This window comes from Aythya fuligula, chromosome 2 (assembly GCF_009819795.1).
Source record: "Aythya fuligula isolate bAytFul2 chromosome 2, bAytFul2.pri, whole genome shotgun sequence".
Taxonomy (NCBI): Eukaryota; Metazoa; Chordata; class Aves; order Anseriformes; family Anatidae; genus Aythya; species Aythya fuligula.
The window spans coordinates 80,018,498-80,037,476 of record NC_045560.1 but is presented as its reverse complement, the minus strand read 5'-3'; positions in this window follow the sequence as shown (position 1 = coordinate 80,037,476).

Here is an 18,979-nt window from a genome sequence, read left to right as displayed (position 1 = left end):
CTTGATTTAAAAAAGAAAAAGAAAAAGAAAAAAAAAAAAAAACAAAAACAGCATCAAAACAGAAACACCTGCAATGTTTTTAGAGTGCTTCTGTCAGCTGTGAGCGTATACATGCAGGGTTCATATGAAAAACATTCTAAATGGGAGCAACCAAGTATTGCGGATTGAGTGTGGGCTTTGTATTTTTTCGGCTACAAAGCTGAATTTGTTTGAAGCCAATTTCAAAACTGGAATTGGCTGGTATCGAGCTAATGTTTCATTTCACAATCTAGTCTTCGTTTCAATTTGTGCCCATACGCCCATTAAAGTTCATGAACTATTAGACCTCGAATTGTTTCAATATTGTTTATTTTATTAAAGGTTTACATTGTCAAAAGTAATAAAAGAGTAACTATCAATTCCAGTGCTGCTATACTACAAGGATAATTTGAATGGGTTTTATTTTTAATACCTTCCAATGGCAGAAGTTTTTTAAAGCTGCTTTAGAAATAATATGAAGAAGACACATGATACACATTTAGATGAATATTGAGGATTTTGTGTTCTGTTGTGTCTACTCACTGGACTTCCCAGTGTACTAGTTAATACCAGGCAAAAAGAGGAGTCGTGATGACTGTTGATGATTTTATTTTATTAAAGAGCTAACGGAATTTTCCCATCCTGACTGCAGACTAGTACAGTATTGTGGCTGCATTAGCTATAACAGTAGTTGGTAATACATTTATTAAGAAACATAGTAGAAACATTGAATGTATATAAAAGCTTGAACTTCTTTAATAAAATCCTCTCCTCTCACTTACGCATTTCTTTTGCAATAATTCCTGTCTTTCCTATTCTTCATTACACTTTCACATAGATTTTTTTTTTTTTCCACAAAATGCCTTACAGACTTTCATGCTCCAAGACTACACTTCAGTGAAAATCCATCCTCCGTCACTACGCAGACACACATAGCTGGTCACTCCCCGTGTACCTGAGTTGTCAAAGCAAAAGTTAAAAAAGAAGGAGGGACACTTCTGAAGTTGGTTAGGTGTGGAAGATCAGAGGACAACATAGGAAGAGGTCAAGAAATAGAGGGAATCAGAGAGCGCACTGAAATATCTCCCTGGTTAAAGATGACTGTTAAATGGAATTTGTTCATCTTTCATTCTTTCCCTTGACAAAGGATGATACAAAGGCAGAGTAACCGATTACACAGACCCCATGATTATTCTTCACAATAAAGCTTAATTAATTCTGAAGGCAGTCTTTTGCAAAACAGAAAATCCTTAGGAATTTGAGAGAAATACTTGATTTGGCTGTATTTAATTTATTTGTCATTAATTCCTTCTCACTCCATTTATTAAGAAAATAATGAAAGCAAATATTTTGCTTCTGAAAAAATATAACTCTACAATCACCTAAGATCTGTTACAGATCAGTAACTTCGGAACAAATGGAAAAACAAGAAAAAAAATCTGCAAGCATTCTGAAATCAGAGCTGACACAAAGGAAATTTCTCAATAGATCAAGCACTGGATCCAACAAAGGAGGAGTGAGGCTGTGGAGGTAACAGAGAATATACAGATAAGGAAGGGGGCTGGAAGATATGGAGAATGACACTGGTATGTAAGAAAATCTCAAGTTTCAGATGATGCAGGAGTGCACCCAAGGTGGTCTGAAAATAGCTTTTAACTAAACCTGGATACAAATTCATGCACTACAACATGACTATAATTAAGAAAATTTTTCAATCATCTTAAAAAAAAAATTAAAGTATTATAAAATTATCCAAGCATTACAAAACTTCATTGGTTTGCTGTTGTGATTTGAGATTACGCAGTCTGAGTAGGGTTGCACTAATAAAGAGCAATTTTGAAAAAAAAAAAGTTTCTTTGAAAGCAGATGTGCCAAGGAAACATTGATGTGGTACAGTTCAAAGAATATAGACCCAGGACACCTCAGCCTTGCATGCACGTAGTCTCCCTAGCTCAGTCAGTGGGAGTCAGAAATATGTAAGGTCTGCATGCTTTGACCCTGAAGCATGACACTGTGCTTACCTGTGCACCTGCATTCAACTTCACAAACCTAGAAGTCCTATTAATTAAACATGTAGTGAAGTAGCATGTTTAAAGCCTGTCTTTTTTTCCTCTCTCTGTCTTTAAACAAGCTAGCAAAATGATTCATTTGTATTATGAGTTAATGGCTCAGTACTAAACGAAAAATTAAACATCTTTTGATTTATAAGCATAAAAATTCTTTCTCATTGCAAAAGCCCAGCTTTGTTTTTCATTCCTCTCTCTCTTTCAAACCAGGCTACACAAAAAGAAGACAAAAGAGCCAATTTAATCTGTATTTTTTTTAAATCACACTCCTATACTAAGTTAATGCAGCTTCATCACATGATGAAATCTTTCTCACCAAGTTATACAGCATTAAAAAATTCCACACAGAACTATATATTTTTATAATTTAAGTAGCGTATTTTTTTCTTTTTCTTCTGAATATTTGAATTTTAATTATCACCAGCATAAATGTACATAAGCAGATATCGTTTACCCAGTACCTTTGGATGATGTATGTATGGTAATGTAGTTTGTCAGTTTATCATCATTTAATATGATTATGTTGTTCTTTGTCTTTAAAATGTTATAAGAACATGCTGCCATTAAACTTTCCATGTCTGTCTAGTTAATATTGTGAAAAAATAATAAAGCACACTGTGAGTTACTTGTTTTGCATTCGAATTGTTTAGGATTGGTTGATAAGACACTACCCCAACAATTATGAGTGCAATCCTATAAATGAAACATAATGTTTCCTTCTTGATTGTTCTGGTGACATGTTCTGCTTGATATCAATATCTTCAGGCTATGGTGAGACTGTAGAAGCACTATTCACCCATGCTTTTTCTCCAGATCCAAAGTATTTAATGATTTTTGTAAAGCCACAGATCTTAGAACTATGGAAATGCAACCGTCTTTGAGCTTTCTTAAAAAAATAAAAGAAAAAAAAAGAAACTTTCTACACTACATGGTAGCAGACATGCTTTAGGAACACACATACACACAAAACTTACATCTTTGAAGTTTACACAACAGAGAAGCATAAACAATTTTTTTTAAAAAATTATTTATTTATTAATGCTGTGCTGTTTTTCAAGCTAATATTAAAATGTTCAAAAGTTGTGTGTGGTAGCTTGTACGCATAGCAGGTTTGTATTTAACCCAGTGTGCACTGTGCAAGAATGCATTTATAAAATTCATCTTTGAAGGTCTGATGAACTTGCGTCCACAGGCTGCCCATAAGGTCAGGGAAAGAGGTGATATTCCGAATAGCTAAGGCAGGTTCTTGGTCTGCCTGGGCCATCATGATAGAAGATGGGAGAGCTTTCTCCTTGCTTTGACTGTTAGGAGACTGGTTAATCAGGTGCTTAATGTTCCACAGCATAACAACCTCTCACAGCATCCCGTCACACTCACTACAGCATTCAGAGCCGTAGGGTCTGCAAGTCAACACCTCAAGTGAGATTATTTGAAGACTCTTCCTTAGTCTAAGCTTTTCTTTTATCATAGCTCACACTGGCAGGAATCACAGATTTAGCAAGTCTGTCAACTCACATGTCACTTCTCCCAGGTGGGTTCAGTGAGGACAGCAAGCTCCAAATGAGACCTTGGGACAAAATCACTTCTAAATGAGACTTACTTGGAAGAGCATCAGTAGGTATATTCCTTAAACACTATGTAAATTAAGCACTAAAGCCATATATAAGTATCTGTGCTGCTGGCAACTGCAAAGGGTGGCATTTATCTTACATTCAGCAGTTTAATTCTGTTACTGCATTTCTTTCTTCTCTGGATCCCAAAAAAGAGCAGCCAATATCGCATCCATGGGCACAACCCCGAGGAGCTGCATTCTACACTATCTAAAACAAAAACCTCCCCAGAAAGCTGTAAAGAGACATTCCTCAGCATTCCTCAAAGGCCTTTGGGCATCAAAATACACTAATATAGGTCTGATAAACTGCTGCTGTGTGAAATACAATAGACAGGTGTATCAGATACTTCAAGACAGAAAGACTGTCTTTTGACTACCACCCGCTCTACTGTCTCATACATCCAACGTCTTGTAGAAAGTGCAGTGAGAGTCTTCCATTTTTTCACTAGAAATGTTTTTCAACCTAGTAGAAAGAAGCTGGGAAAGCATATCAGCAAGTTTCAGTGGGCTGAGGAAAAAAAAAAAAAAAGTAAAAAGTAAAAAAGTAAAGCATTTTTATTACTGCCAAAGGTTTGTTACTCTTATGATTGGTTTCCAGTAGGTGTTTAGCTATTCTGCTTCTTAAGGGTTCATATTACCTGGCCCTCAACATTGCAGTTGTTACCACACACCTTCTGTCGCTGCACTGCATGTAGAACATAGCTAGATTAGCTTAGGTAATGAGTATTTAACGGCCCCATGAATACACCCAACGTCTGGAGTGAGTTTTGCAACCTAGCATGTGCAGTGTACTGTCATGAATGCACCTGCAGTGAGTGCCTCAAGCTAGCTAGAAGTTTAATGCCTTTCCAGGAAAATTGAGACACACGTGCAAAAACGTCTACCCCTACATCTGCATCCCCAAAGGCAGAGAAGGTGGAGGAAGGGAGCCTGAAGCTTTCTGAAAAAAAAGAAGCCACAGCAGAAAAACACAACTAATAGATTGTGTCCTCTTAGGCCCAGGACTGAACTGCCCAGCAGATGAGGTTGCAAATTCCTTTGTGACTGTCAGGAGGTAAGCAAATCTGCAGTTCTGCAGGTACTGCCATTTTTTCCCTGATTATTCCATGAGACTGAAAGAAGACTGAAAGGACTTGAAGGAAAGTATCCTCTGCACTATTGTATTTCTAGCTAAGGAAGGAAGAAGTGATTAAATTTCTCTAGGAAGGCAAGCCAAGGCAGCAAAAACGGGTAAATTACTTTGGTGACTCCCCTCTTTCTGCCTGGACAGTTGACTCAAATTTTTGTAAAAAGCAGAAAGATTAGCACCCATGATTAAATGCCTACCTTCTTACTGGCACAAAGCACGGTGAGCAGATCAGAAAAGAAGAGGTTGGGATAAAGACAAAATGAATGTTACACCTGATAACTGAGGTGGGTTTTGGCACCCTGGAAATTATACTGGTAGGAGCACCTTTAAAACAAGCTTTGCTGGGCCAGAGAAAGCTCCCTTTTCAAAATACACACAAATGGTTTCAAGCACTGCAAACCTTCACTGACATTTTCAGTGTGCTGCAGTCCCTCTGAAATAGCAGGCTCTCAGCCTGGCAACGCCTGTAGTTCCTGCTATTGTCCCTCTAGCTTATTAAATATTTAATGAGAGATTGCAAATGATACAAAGTGGAATTTATTCCTGTGTGAATGGCCAGATAACAACTGCTTGCCATTTATGTTTCACATCACATCTGACCCTAACAGGCGCTAGCCTTCTGCTCCTAAGTAACATTTTGGTATCAAGAACTGCCTCTGAGGCGGCCATACTGGTACTGGTACTGGTGCAAATTCTTATAAAGCCACAGGTGGCAGAAAACAAAAGCCAGCCAATCTATTTATTGGTTTGTATTTGCACACGTTTCTGAAGAGACGTGTGATCCCATTTCTGTCAAAGCAGCCATAGCTTGTGCAAGATCACTGCATACAGTCAGTCCATTAGTGACCATTGACTGGGGCCACTGGCAAGGTTAACTCATTCACACTGGGGTGGAAACAGCTCTGACAGATCCTTAATCCTTGTCTTTGTTGGGACAATTACATCTGAAATTGTGAAGGAAGAAAATGCTGCCTTCTATTTGCACAAAAAAGTATTGCACAAAAAACTGTGCTATACATTATTGTTGTGGTAGAAATAGCCATCCACTATTAGCAGTTTACACACAAAAATGAGAAATAGCTCACTTGTCAAAAAGCCTCTTGGTTTCTTCTAGGGTTGAGCCCTCCAAGACACTTATGTGACAGCACATGCTTCAAGTAGTCTGAAGCATGCTTAGCAACATTCAAACTGAGCAGCATTTTCTGCACTTTCATCTCTTAAATCTTACATATCTGAAACGCTAATACCATCTTAGAACTACCAGGTAGAGAGGAGGGAGAAAACCATTGACCCTCTGACTCCTGGATAGTTTGGGAAGAAAACAGTGTGAGATCAGAAAGTGAACTGAAGTGCCACATGAGATGCCCCAGTGTTCGACAAGGCAGTTTGGAAATAAATTTTTAGTGTGTTTCTACACACCTCCTTCAAGGCAGTACCACTCCAAAAGGCCGAGATGCATCACAACGCTGTGATCCCACGTGATGTGATCCCACAGCACTGTCAAAGGCAAATCAAAATGACTTTCAAGCCTCTCTTCCCGACCTGCTCCACATCCACTGAGCCACCTTTCCACTGAACAAGGAAGCACCTACCAGCAGGATCCAGCAATGCAAAACATGTCAAAAAACCTGAAACAATAGTTTGGGCAAGCCAGCTTTTGTAGCATAAAGATGCCAGCGTCCTGTAAAATGCCTGGCAGGCAGAGGAGAAGCCACAGTACTGCATTATAATTAACGTACTTGGAAGCTTTTCACCAGGGACCAGGGGCACAGACGTTTTCTGTAATTCTTTCAGCGGAGTCCCATTAAGAGCCTGTGCCGTCTGCTTCGCCGCACAGACGGTGTGGCCTGAAAGGGACTGCTGACTGCTCTGCTCTGTCCTCTTACAAGCCTGCTTGAAGCCAAAGCTGGCAGAAAACCAAGGTGTTCTCTCATGAGACTGTAAATTAATGTTGCTGAAGGAAACTGGCTAGTAGTTCATGTGGTTCTGAGTTTGCTTTCCATCTGGCGTCTAACTCCAAATTCCCTCTGCACCTAGGAATAAAACAGGTGAGGTGTCTGGTCCACTCATCACCCCCTACGCATTACTGATTTTCTTTCATCCAGGTCTTTAAAAAATCCTTGTTCTTGCTACAGTTTTGAAATGTTATAGGGTTGGGTTTTTTTTTGCACTTAAAAAAAACAGCTGTTATTTCTCTATAGGCTTTGCAAACATTCTTCCCATTATGTAATTCATTTACTGCTAGCAGAACGCACAGCTTCCTCCAACACATAGCTCTAAAAGAAGCTGGTAGATTTGACACTTAAAAAATGTGACCATGAGAAAGAAACAGATGTATTTTAAACAAAGGTGCTGACTGATAGCCCCTCCTTGTTCCTCCTCCTCACAGACAGGGTATGTAATAAACCCTTAACTCTAGTTGCTGGCCACCTAAATCAGCGCTGCTTTACATTCTCCCAGTATTTTCGTTAGGGACAGAAAAGCAGTGTTTAACCAAGGACAGATAGGCAGCATTGTTTCCAGTCACATCCAAGTCACAGCTTCCAGATCTGGAATTAGATTTCAGTCCTGGTACGTTGCGGATGCTTCCTTGCTTTCTGCCAAGCTGGAGGGGGAAAGTAAGGCCAGTCCAGAGGTCATGAAAGATATTCAAGAAGCATAAACAGAAAGAAATGACACAGATACCTCCAGCAAGAGGTGAGACAGCATCAGGGGTTCAGATAGGCCCGCACTGCTCTTCTCATCACACAGCTTTCAAAGTGCAATACTAACCCAAGAGCTATTCCCACCGCCAACTCCTGCAAAACTCCCATTGATATCAGCTGGAGCCAGGGAAAGACCTTTTACTGTGTGCACTGGAAGTGGAGCCATTGCTAGCTGCAGAAAGGTTTTAAGCTACAAGAGGTTATTCAACTACCTGAGAAAGACAAAGGCCTTTTTTCAAATATATTTGCTTGTCTTAAGCTCAAATTGACTTAGAGCGGTGGAGAGCTCCATGGCTGGAAAAAAAAATCAGGGAGCAAATCCCTTCCTCTGACAATAAAACAGCTGTCCCCATACAATACACGTAAGCCCCTTTGAAAGGAACACCATGATACAGTCACAAAGGTATTAGGAAAATCGAACGTGACACACAGCTGCAGTGTGTACTGCAAGTGAGCACCACGTGTGCAAACACAAATATGCCCCGGTCTAAGCATTATTAGTTTCTTTGCTTATTTTGCACACTCGACAAGTGACATTTTACCTCAAGTTTTCCCGAGTCTTTTTGGAACACATTTCTTCACACATCTTCAGAATGCCATCAACAAGGGCACAATGAAAAAAGCTCCCTGTTTGCCCTAAAACGTTCAAATTCTATCCTACAAGAGAAATTTTAAAAATAAATTTTAAAAAGGGATCTTTCGAGGTCTCTTCCAGCCCCTACAGTTCTGTGATTCTATGTGATTCTGTGATATATTTTTTTTTGATTTAGTAGCTACACTGGGGAAAATAGGTAGTGAAAAAAAAAAGTCACTTTTGGAAACAGAAGTATACACACCCACACACAAAAAAACCCTTGTCCTTCATTTTCAACTGTATGTCCACTGCTGAACCATCCTTTTCTCTAATTACAGCCGACAATTGCACAGATGTCTCTAGCACAATTTGCTTATAAAGACATATTCATTGCAATGAGATTCATGACAGACTTCACACTTAACAGTTGTCAACATAACTTCATTAATGTGTCTTGAGCATCCATTTGCCCACCCCCTCCCACTTCAAAAACAAAATTAAAACCCGCTTCTCTTCTGTCATCACATCCTCCAACAACTATCACCACTCACTCAAGGGTTGGGAAAATAACTCATTGCTTTTGCCTTAATCTCCATCAACCGATGCTACTTCCAACAAAAGCGGTGTACAAACAAGCTCAGAATCACAAACTCAAGAAGCCGTTTTCATTTCCTGAAGACCATGTATCTTTATCTCGTTGACCCTTCCAGTTAAGTGGTATGATTCACCAATGACTAGCAGCACAAACATTCATTCATGTCTTAAATTCTGTCAAAACATTACAGAATCAGACAGCATGGAGCAGCTACCGTTGTCATTTTAATGATGTGCCCATGACGACTGTAGCTGGAAAAACAAATGTTCTGGTGTTGCATTAGCCCCTCCAATACATAAAGTATTTCCCATAAAAATAAGCCTGCATTTTTTGAAGACAACAGGATGGTAGATGTCAATTACAAAAATTCTCTCTCCTGGTTAGAAGAGAACTTAATGTCCTTGCTTATAAATATCAGGCAATCTTACCTTATGCATACGTGGGGCAGTGGCCCCATATGAAAACTGCAAAAGCAATGGGACGCTAAACAAGAAGAAAATTTGTATTTTTATTTGTCTAAACAGGGTCTGAGCACATAATAGCCTACAGACGGAACCACCTATACAAAAAAAAAAAAAAAAAAAAAAAAGAGTTGTTAACAGATTTCATTTTTCTAGTAAAGTCAAGCATCAGTCAAAACTAATTGTGACTCATTGTTTTATATTAAAATGATCAATTAGACCACCAGTTTGTGTCATCAATGAGAATGACAATCAACCTGCACACACAAACTTTGTCATGAAGATCCATCGACAGCAGTGACCATGGACTTGGTTACAACACTGTTCATTTTTCATACTCTGACAGGAATCGAAACAAAACATTCAACTCCGGTACCTCTTTATGAACCGAGGGAGGGCTACAGCATAGGGCAAGTTCAAGTAGGACTCAGGTCAGGCTGGTGCTGGGTGTCCTCCTTCATTCTCTTCTCCCTATTCATTCATTTAGGGCTTTGGATTTTGCAAGACGTTTGCATCTTTACATCTTAGACAAAGCTAACCATGTTGTGGACTTGTAAAGGTCAAGCCTTCATTGACCTTCAGAGCCAGGAGAGCACTACAACCTCAAGGGAATACAGATGCTAGGAGGTGGGGTACCAGCAGATGGAAATTTCCCTTAGTGCTGGAATTTGGCTTAGGAGGGAGTCCTTTTGAATCCTCCCCCGGTGTCTCACTGTGATTCTTTTCCATCTCTCTCATGGAACATGGCAGGGGAAGGAAATTATGAAGCGGGAAGTTTCCCAAGAAACCTTGGAATAGCTCTCTGGTGGAAGAACAAAAGTATCCACAAAAATTATAAAACCGCTTCTAAAACCGATATATCTGTATCGCAGAAAGTAGATGGTGAATCTTTTTTCATAAATGTAACCTGAATATATGTAGGCAATAAAGTAGGAAAAATTCAAGTTCTGGGAAATGAGGATTTTCTATTATTATACATATTCTACTAAGTAGAAATTCAAGATTTAAAGTTACGCACAAGAGCTTGAGAAAAATGTAGTTATACTGACAAAAGTGATTAGTTTTTAAAGAAGTATTTATTTTGAAAAACAAACAAACAAACAAACAAAAAAACAACACACATCTAAATGCAAAAGGTTAATATAATGTTAACTGCCATACTGATTTCTACCCATATAATCAGCTCAAGGCTGCTGAAGACTTAAATAATGGTGTAGCAATTATTTGATTGCAATTTAATGACAGCTTTAAAATGAAAGGGGAAAAAATTGCTTCTGTATGCCTCATGGAAGCAAAAAATTGTCTTAAAATGTATTTTCCTGAAAGCAAGCTGTAAACTCTCCAGTTTCAAAACAGACAGATGAATCCAATGTAATTTGTCCGGTTTCTAATTATTGCAATAATTCATAATAAAAAGCTGGAGGGGGGAGAATTAGGTGCTAGGGAAAGATGTTTGGGCACATATCAACCCCCAGAATGGATTGAAATCAGATGAAAAAGGGAAAACAGAACTGGTATTAAACTTCTGCCTAGGCTTCACTGGGGCTGTTGTTATAAACTTGGAGTACAGCTGCACTTAATGAGCTTGTGTAAAAGCAGACATCATACAAATGGGAGAAAGTAGGAACCTCATCCAATTAGATAAGAGAATTGGCCAGCAGCCTCCAACGAGCTGAAAAGCTCTTCCAACTTCAGGGATGAGAGCTAATTATAACTCTATTTTTGTGTGTGTGCGATGCTACTAAATTATTAAGAAATATTGTCCTGTCAAAAAACTATGTCATATGCACTGACTTGATTATTGCAGATGGAGCATTTGCCAGAGACAGGGCTGGAAAGTGATTAGCCTTGATAACAACAGGAGGCATTCTGCTGTCAAACTTCAGGGTGCAAATCGCTTCCCAGCTTGAGTTTCTCTCCAAACCATTTCTTTAGTTTATTCGTTCGGGCAGCTGTGTGGGACGGCAAGAATTTCTATTTTTCTTCTTGGTAGTGAGGATGCAAAGAAGACATAATGTACGTAGCTCCAGTAAGTGTGCCTGTTGGAGCAAGGTAGCCTGAGACATATGCTATTGAAACTAGCACACAGACTGGGAGATTTTTTCCAATTCTTTTTTGTTAGCGTACACAATGTGATGGAGAATTGGAAGCGGGATGGGTAGAAAAGTTCTCACTACTGCTTCATAACAACCAGCATCTCGTCTGGAGAGTGGACTCGAGGAAATGGTGATCCTTCCCCTGATACCCCACCACTCCCACTCCTCCTTAACACACCATGCCACAACTATTTAGGGTGTGCAGCTCCTTCAACAACAGCTTTCTTGGCTCCATGGCCAAGCAGGTCCCACAGACACCTCCTGGCAACACCAAGCATCGTGTCAGGCGATTTTCAAGAAAGAAATGATGTTTCATGTAAGCAGAAAGAAACGTGACAGCTGAGCATTAGAGAACAGGCTCAAACTCTGGAACCTGTTGTTTAACTTCACTCATTCATCTGTTGGAATAAGGGTTTGTGAGCACCGCCAACTAATGCCACGTCTGACAGCATAACTCCCTGTTTCTGTGCTTGCTGGCAACCTGTGTAGCCGGTCATCATGGTATAAAGAGCAAGCTGGTTTTCTTCTCAGGACAAGGTGGAGGCACTGGGACTCCCTGAAAGAAGCCAGAAAAACAAAACACACAAAAAAACAGAGCAGACAGAGCACACCAGAAGGCTGAGACTGCTAATAGGACAGCTGTAAACAAGGATGAAAGACTTAAATATGGGATTAAAAAGGGGAGTGGGAATAGTCCAGAAGAGCTGTGTTTGTGTCTAGTCCAGCCATACTTCCTAAACAATACATTTAATTCAATTACCCAACAAGCAAACAAACCAATTAACTTAGATTTATATCATCAGTAAGAAAACAGAGCAAGCGGCATCTCAATAGACTTACAGAAATCTTTTGAACTTTGGATGAAGGCTACCAGTATGGTTCCTAAACCCGATACAGGCAGGAGAGAGGTTTAAGGCTTCTAAACACAGATTCAGCATGTGAATTTAGAAAGACTAAATAAAAGCAGAAGTGCTTTATTAAATAAAAGGCAAATCACCAAGAAATCAGCTTTCAGGGATCAGCTGAACTGCTGCATTGTACTTGCACGGAAAAATTACCCAGCAGCTTTTTCTGAACCAAGAAACACAAATCAGTTTTGCTCAGTGAATGCATGAGCCAAACTCTTCTATTGTGATGGTTTCAATAGAAGCTCAAATAACTTTGACAGCCTGGAGGGGGAAGGGTGTCTCTGACCCAGTTTCTACACTACAGTGTAGTTTGGGTGATGGTGGTACAAGTGTTTACAGCAGAACCTCTTTTCTTTAATTTCCCTCTCCTGCTTGCCCACCATTGCTTTGTTTAAATAATCCACAGCTGTTATCATGTGCTCAAGAATAAGATTAATTGAGCTTAATGATTGCTGGCGACTTCTTATATGCATTCAGCTGGTGATGTCTTCAGCACAGAGGCCCTTTACACAGTGTGAGAGGAAAATCTGTCTTTTTCTTTGGCTTTCTCATTTCATATCCATTCTGAAAGTGGAATTCTCATTTCTTCCAGACATCTTTGCCCAAAACCTCTTAAAACGCTGGGAGAGATTCTGAAGGCCAGAACCTCTTCACCCAATGGAAGCTAAATGATTTTTTTTTTAGGCTCCTGGCCAAGAAGTTTATTGCTACTTCTCACGCCACTGACCCAGGAGATGCAGCCGCTCCTTTTCTGTAGAATGACAAAAGTCTGCAAAGGCAAAAAATGGGACTCCTGAACAATGGGATAAAATGGCTGGAAGGAAGGCTTCATGAACACAGGTGGCCTGAAAACCTGGATTCCCCATGTGCAGACATGTAAGAGCAGTGTTTCCTCCAGGCACCAGGGCAAGGAATGAGACAGATGAACTGGGATGAAAACACTGAAAATCTGAGTAAGAGACACAAAATCCAAATGATACACACTAAAATGATGGGTTCTTTCTACAGTGATGGTTGAAGTACACTTACAATGATTATTTTCTCTTTAAAAAGCCCTCACTGCTAACCACATTCAATGCTGTTTTCAACAGATCTTGAATTATTATGAACCCGTGCTTGTCTGCTTTGATATGTCACAAGCCATCACTAACCTGACAACTCACTGGCAGACTTTCAAGCATTTTCAGAAAATAATTAAAAAAATAAAAAATCAGCCTACCTTCTAGTGCTTCCCCCCACTTCCAGCTCTTAAACCAAACTCTAATTCAGGGGATTGAAAACTGCAGAATCAAAACTAAACCTGAAAGGAACTAAAAAGTTACACCAATAAAAAGAATGGAACAAAAGGGAACAGAGAAGCAGGAACAGTTTTATCTCTGCCCGTAGGCTGCACAGAGGGCAGCTGACATTATACCTCCTGAGGGGCACCCAATCACTCTGCTGTGTAGGCTGGGATCACACCAGGTGACTCGCAGCATGGGTGCACTAATTTGGGGGCTAAAGCATAATCCAGACCCACGAGGCAGAAGGAAGTGAGCCAGCAAAATCTGCTGAGGAGATCCCCATCCAATCCTGTCAGACAGTAGAGCAGCCAAACACGTAAGGAGCTGTTGTCATCGGCCACATGAACTCTCCCCAACTCTCTCTAACTTTACTTGGCTAAGGACTGCTGTTCAGTTTTGGTACACGCTTTTTTAGGGTTAGGGAAACCAGTCACTCTTGCACTAGTCACTTATATTCAGAAGAAAAAAGAAAAGACTAAGACTGGGGAGGAGAAAGCCTGAAGAAAAAAAGCAGCGTACTTTTTATTTTCCATTAAATACATTTGTATTCTCATTCCATTTGAGAAACCAGGTCCCTGTTTACCTTTTCTCATCACTTTTCTTCCTTTATTTTATTTTATTTTATTTTATTCCACTTGGGAAAAAGAGAGAGATTGGAGTATTTCAATCACAAACCCAACCCATTTTGTCTTAAGTCACAAAAGGTTTTTGTTTTTGTTTTCTCAAAAGACGTTTTTTCTAAACATTAAGTAGCATTTGAAAACGCAATTTTGTTAAGAAAATACTAATGGTTAAAACTTTTGACATTTCCATCAATTCCTTCTTCACGAGAATTGCATCACTTTCCTGAAACATGTTAGTATGCTAACTTCAAGGCTGTTTTGTTCACTTGGAAAGAGGCACAAATGTGCTGCCACAGTCTTCCTAGTTGACTTAAGGCTATTTACTTGGCCTCTGTGCTCCTTGAATCTAGCTAAAAAAAATGAGTATTACAGTGACTTGTAACTTATTGAAGCACCCTGGGCATAAAAAACACTCGTTACCAAGAAGCTCTCGCATGCTGTGGAGGAAGAAGGTATAAAGTATAAAATAACCCACAGGAATTAGGCTTTAGAAGGAGGCTGCAGAGGATGATGATTGCTTGATTTAGATTGACTGAACTATGATATGCAAGTGAGCAAAGCAGTGTTATTTCCAGAACAACCAAAGCCTTCACACACTCCTACTGCTGCAAACAGCCCCACAAAACCTCTAATGGATTACAGATAGGCAGGACTTCTGTTTTATATCTCAGCCAGAAGACAAGAATCGTTCTGCTGCTCAAAGGACCGAAAACATGCAGTGGGTCAAACAGACCAAGAGGGAACACAGCCAGTACTATAGAGTCAAGACCTATGGAATAAACACCATCATTTCCAAAGCACTTTAATTTTATCTGCGGTGGAAAAAGCAGGCTCAGCCTTGCTTCGCTAATGGAATATGAAGAGTTTGCTGCCTGGTGCGGTGCGCCTGTGATGTTTAAACACCATTTGTAGCTCCCCTCGTGCAACTCACAACGTTTTCGGAGCGCGGCCTTAGCAAAAACGCTTCCCTGGCAAGAGCTGGTTTAATTTACTTGTTGGTCTTCGAAATCCTGCACGTGGATTCGGGGTGGTTTGCGAGGCAGGCGGTATCCCCAGCGCTCCCAGGACAGGCCCTCGGTGCCGACAGGAGCCCAGCGCCTTCCCTGCAGCAGCTCATCAGCAGTACCAGGTACCAGAGCCGGTGGGAAAAGGGGAAAGCAGAGAAAAAAAAAAAAACAGAAAAGCGAAACAGCCGATTAAGGAGCAAAGAATGGCAGAGGAAACTAAAAATAGTCCCCTCGGCAGTTGTAAAGGAAATTCGTTTGACAGGAGGCTGCTTCTTTTGTCAAGAGTGGTTTGTTATGCAACAGATGATACCAACACCGGCTCCTCTTATCTTCGTTGTCAGTTTAACTGACAAAAAGGAGCTTGGTTTAACATCGCTGGAGCCACAGCGAGCCGAGTCGGAGCATTTGTTTGTTTTCATGCGTGCGCGTGTTTTAAGAGACAGCCCAGGGATTAATACTGGCAAGAAACCGTGGTGCAAGCTCAGTTAAGCAACCCTGCAAAAATCTGAAGAGCACTCGGTCATTATTAAAGGCAATAATTAAGCCCCTGCCCGCTGCTGTTTCTGCTCCCCTGCCTCCCACTCCAACATCCCCAAGAATGGGATCGTGGCGACTTTAGGGCACTATGGAAAACTTAATGCTCACAGGTTCTCCCATGCACGGGCAGCCGTGGACATCCTCGCCTGTACTCTGTTTTTCCCTTCTTGCACAAGACACGCAGAGCTGGAGCACTCTGGGCACAGAAAAAGCAAAATTAAAATGATGAAAGCTGCTTCATTTACTGATAAGATCAGTTTTTCCCCCCATTTTTTCCTGATGCTGAGCATTCAGTAGCATTTACACCTCTCAATATGAAGGGAAGAAGTAGAAAGGAAGAGGCTTTACAAGATCTTAATATCTCCTCTTTTCGAGAAGGGAAATCAAAGAAGAAGAGGGAAAAATGAGGCTTTCAGCAGCTTCCCTGACATCTCCACACAGGAGTGCAGGTGAGCCTGCCTGTTCCCAATTAATGTGCCTCCTGGCATGCCTGCAGGCTTTCAGAAAGCCTGTTGGTCACAGCTGCCAATATCTGCTGGTGAGGAGGCAAGCAAATTGCAGTCGGCTGTCCAAGTTAAACAAGTAAAAGCTAGGACTTTGAAAAACTCAAGGGACGCACGTATGCACACGCACAGGAGGTGGGAGTGAGCCCTTGGATATGATGTAGATGCAAGGAAAAAGAACTCTTAGTAGTCTTATTAGTCTTAACTTCAGGTTGAAAACCTGCAGCGCACGTGCGTGAAATACTATGCGCTTTTTTTGGTAAACTTGCTCGAAATAATTTGTTCCATTCCCCACGCCGTGAAGGAAGAGCTCGGTGACAGGCACACCTGTCATGAGCCGCTCAGGCCACAGGATGCCACTGTTGCATTTCTTTTTTCTGGAGGTCAAAATAAACCGTGACAAACTGTTTGCGTGAACCGGACACCTAAATTTAATGCCTCTCTTCCCCTTTCAATGCACGCATATGTCAGCCGTACAGCCCCAGACAGCCCAGATGTAAACAGCTCCGTTCCACCGCGTTATGTGTTTTGATCACGAACAAAACGTTTGGATACCTTTTAAGGCCAGATTACTGAACCCAGCATCTCTGCGTGTTCATAAATTTTCTATGCACAAGAAGTCTTTCCAATGCCTGCCAGGACTGTTGACTCCAGATAGTTTTGACCGCAAAACAAATATCCAGTGTTGTTGGATTTTATCTGTGTCCAGATGAGAAAAGAAAAACACTAGATGGGAGAGGAGATTAAATGAGAGGGAAGGCAGGCTGCTCGTAATTTCTACCTCTTGTAAAAGAGGCAAGAGCTCCTACCATGTTAATAAAACTTCATAAATATTTTACTAATAGAAACGATCTCACGTAAAAGCCTGGAATGTAATGTGTTCGTGCCAGGAGACAGTGAAGTGAGCTCCCAGATAGCTCCTCTTACCGCAGCTTTGCGTGCTTTACAAGCTGGCACCCTTAATCACAGGCCTGCAGACCTCCGGACAGGTAAAGACAAAGGCACTTCACCAAGGTCCCCAGTGTGACCGCCAGGGCAAGGCAGGTGAAAGAGGTCTGCTCAGGTCCTAAATGTCTTTGGAAAGCAAATTTCAGTCCTGAAATACCTTTACATTGAAGTGGTAAATTATTAAAGAGAACCAAGTACGGGATTGCAGATAGCCTCCGAGATCTGCTCAAACACGAGTTCTCCTAAACTCAGCCCAACACAGATGTAATTCTTGACAAAGGAGGGAGAAATTTCCATGCTAACAGTTTCTCAGATTTCAAAAGCCATTTTGGTTTTGCTTGGCGTTTCCCAAAGGGAAGAATGGCTTCAGCCTCCTACAACGCGGCTTAAGGACAGGGAGAAAGAAAATGAATGATAAGGTTTCAGATACAGCTTGGGTGGCCAGGAACAGCAGAACTCGAGGAAGGGCAGCGTGACAATGACAGCCGTGGGGACGCAGAGCCTTACAGAGGCTGGCGTTGCAGCTCCACACTTCAGGCTGATATAAATGTGAAGGGGCCTGCAGATAACAGCTTTCAGGGATTCAAGGCTTCAACAGAAACATCCTCGCTGCCTTCAGACTGTTTTGGATGCATCCCAGAAGGAGTTTATTCCCCAGCCAGACTCTAGATTCAGTGTGACAAAATCCCACTTTTATGACAATTGTACTGTAAGATCTTGACATCAGCGCTAGGTAATTGCTCGGCAGACTCTGGGAAGGACTCAGCCTACGAAATGAAACAACCAAACCAACAAGTCACCCAACACAGCAATCAAAGAAGCCGAACGATGGTTTCCATTGCTTAAAAAATAAGCACGTAACAGCACAATGCACACTAAGAATGCAATATTTATATAAAACCATGCATATTGTTTGAATTTCTTTTGCTGAAGCAGTGTTTGGTGTTGTGCTGTTTCTTTTTCCCACTAGAACAGAAAAAATTGACCAACACATAACTGCTTTGTTCCAAAACTCAATTTACCTCCCATCCAAAAGACCATGGATTTCAAAATCCCTTTAAGGAAAAAATAAATAAATAAATAAATAAAAAATAAAAAAAAAAAGTGAGAAAGAAAGAAAGAAAGAAAGAAAAGAAAGCCTTCAACCCAAATTCTTTTTTTTTTTTTTTCCTTGTTTGTAACAATAAACAACAGATTTCATGTAAAAACAACACCAAGAGGGTAGAAAAAAAAAGTCCGAAGCTAATTTTAGTCCTGCTGATCTCAGGAGCTTAGTGTTCCCGTCAAATTGAACAGACTCCAGCGGTGCCCTGCCTGTCTGGCTGGAGAAATCTGTCCCTGGAGGTCCAGTTGCGGCACTTTGTACCCTACACCTAGATTGGTTTTTAGAGTATTTTTTTATTATTATTATCCTAGAAGCAAGTATCCAGGACAGCATTGATCCAAGACACAGATGTGACCTATTCAAGTAAATTACCAGGAAAAAATCAAAATGTTTCACACTTCATTTTCTGTAAATTACTCCCTCTGGAGCTCAGCAGCTAGCCAAAATTCAGTCACAAGAGTTATTTCTATTAAAAGGAGAAAATGATGGCACAATCAGGTGTATCTTTGATACAAAACTGTTTCCTTACATACAACAAGGGGGGTATTTTTCCTGAAACAAGTTAAGCTACAAGACCTTTTTCTTTCTTTGATTGTTCTCATCTAAATTCAGTCAGTACCATATCTGATCCTTCCTATCTGATCCTTCCATGAGCTCTTTCTACCTTTTTTTCACCTTAGAGACATATTCGTACTGCTAGCTCTTCTTATTTTTCCCTAACCAGAAGCATTTAACGTGGGTTGTTTCATTGGTTTTTATGTATAAGCAGCTCGACCAAACACTACCTCAATACCTTGTGTTTGCTTTGT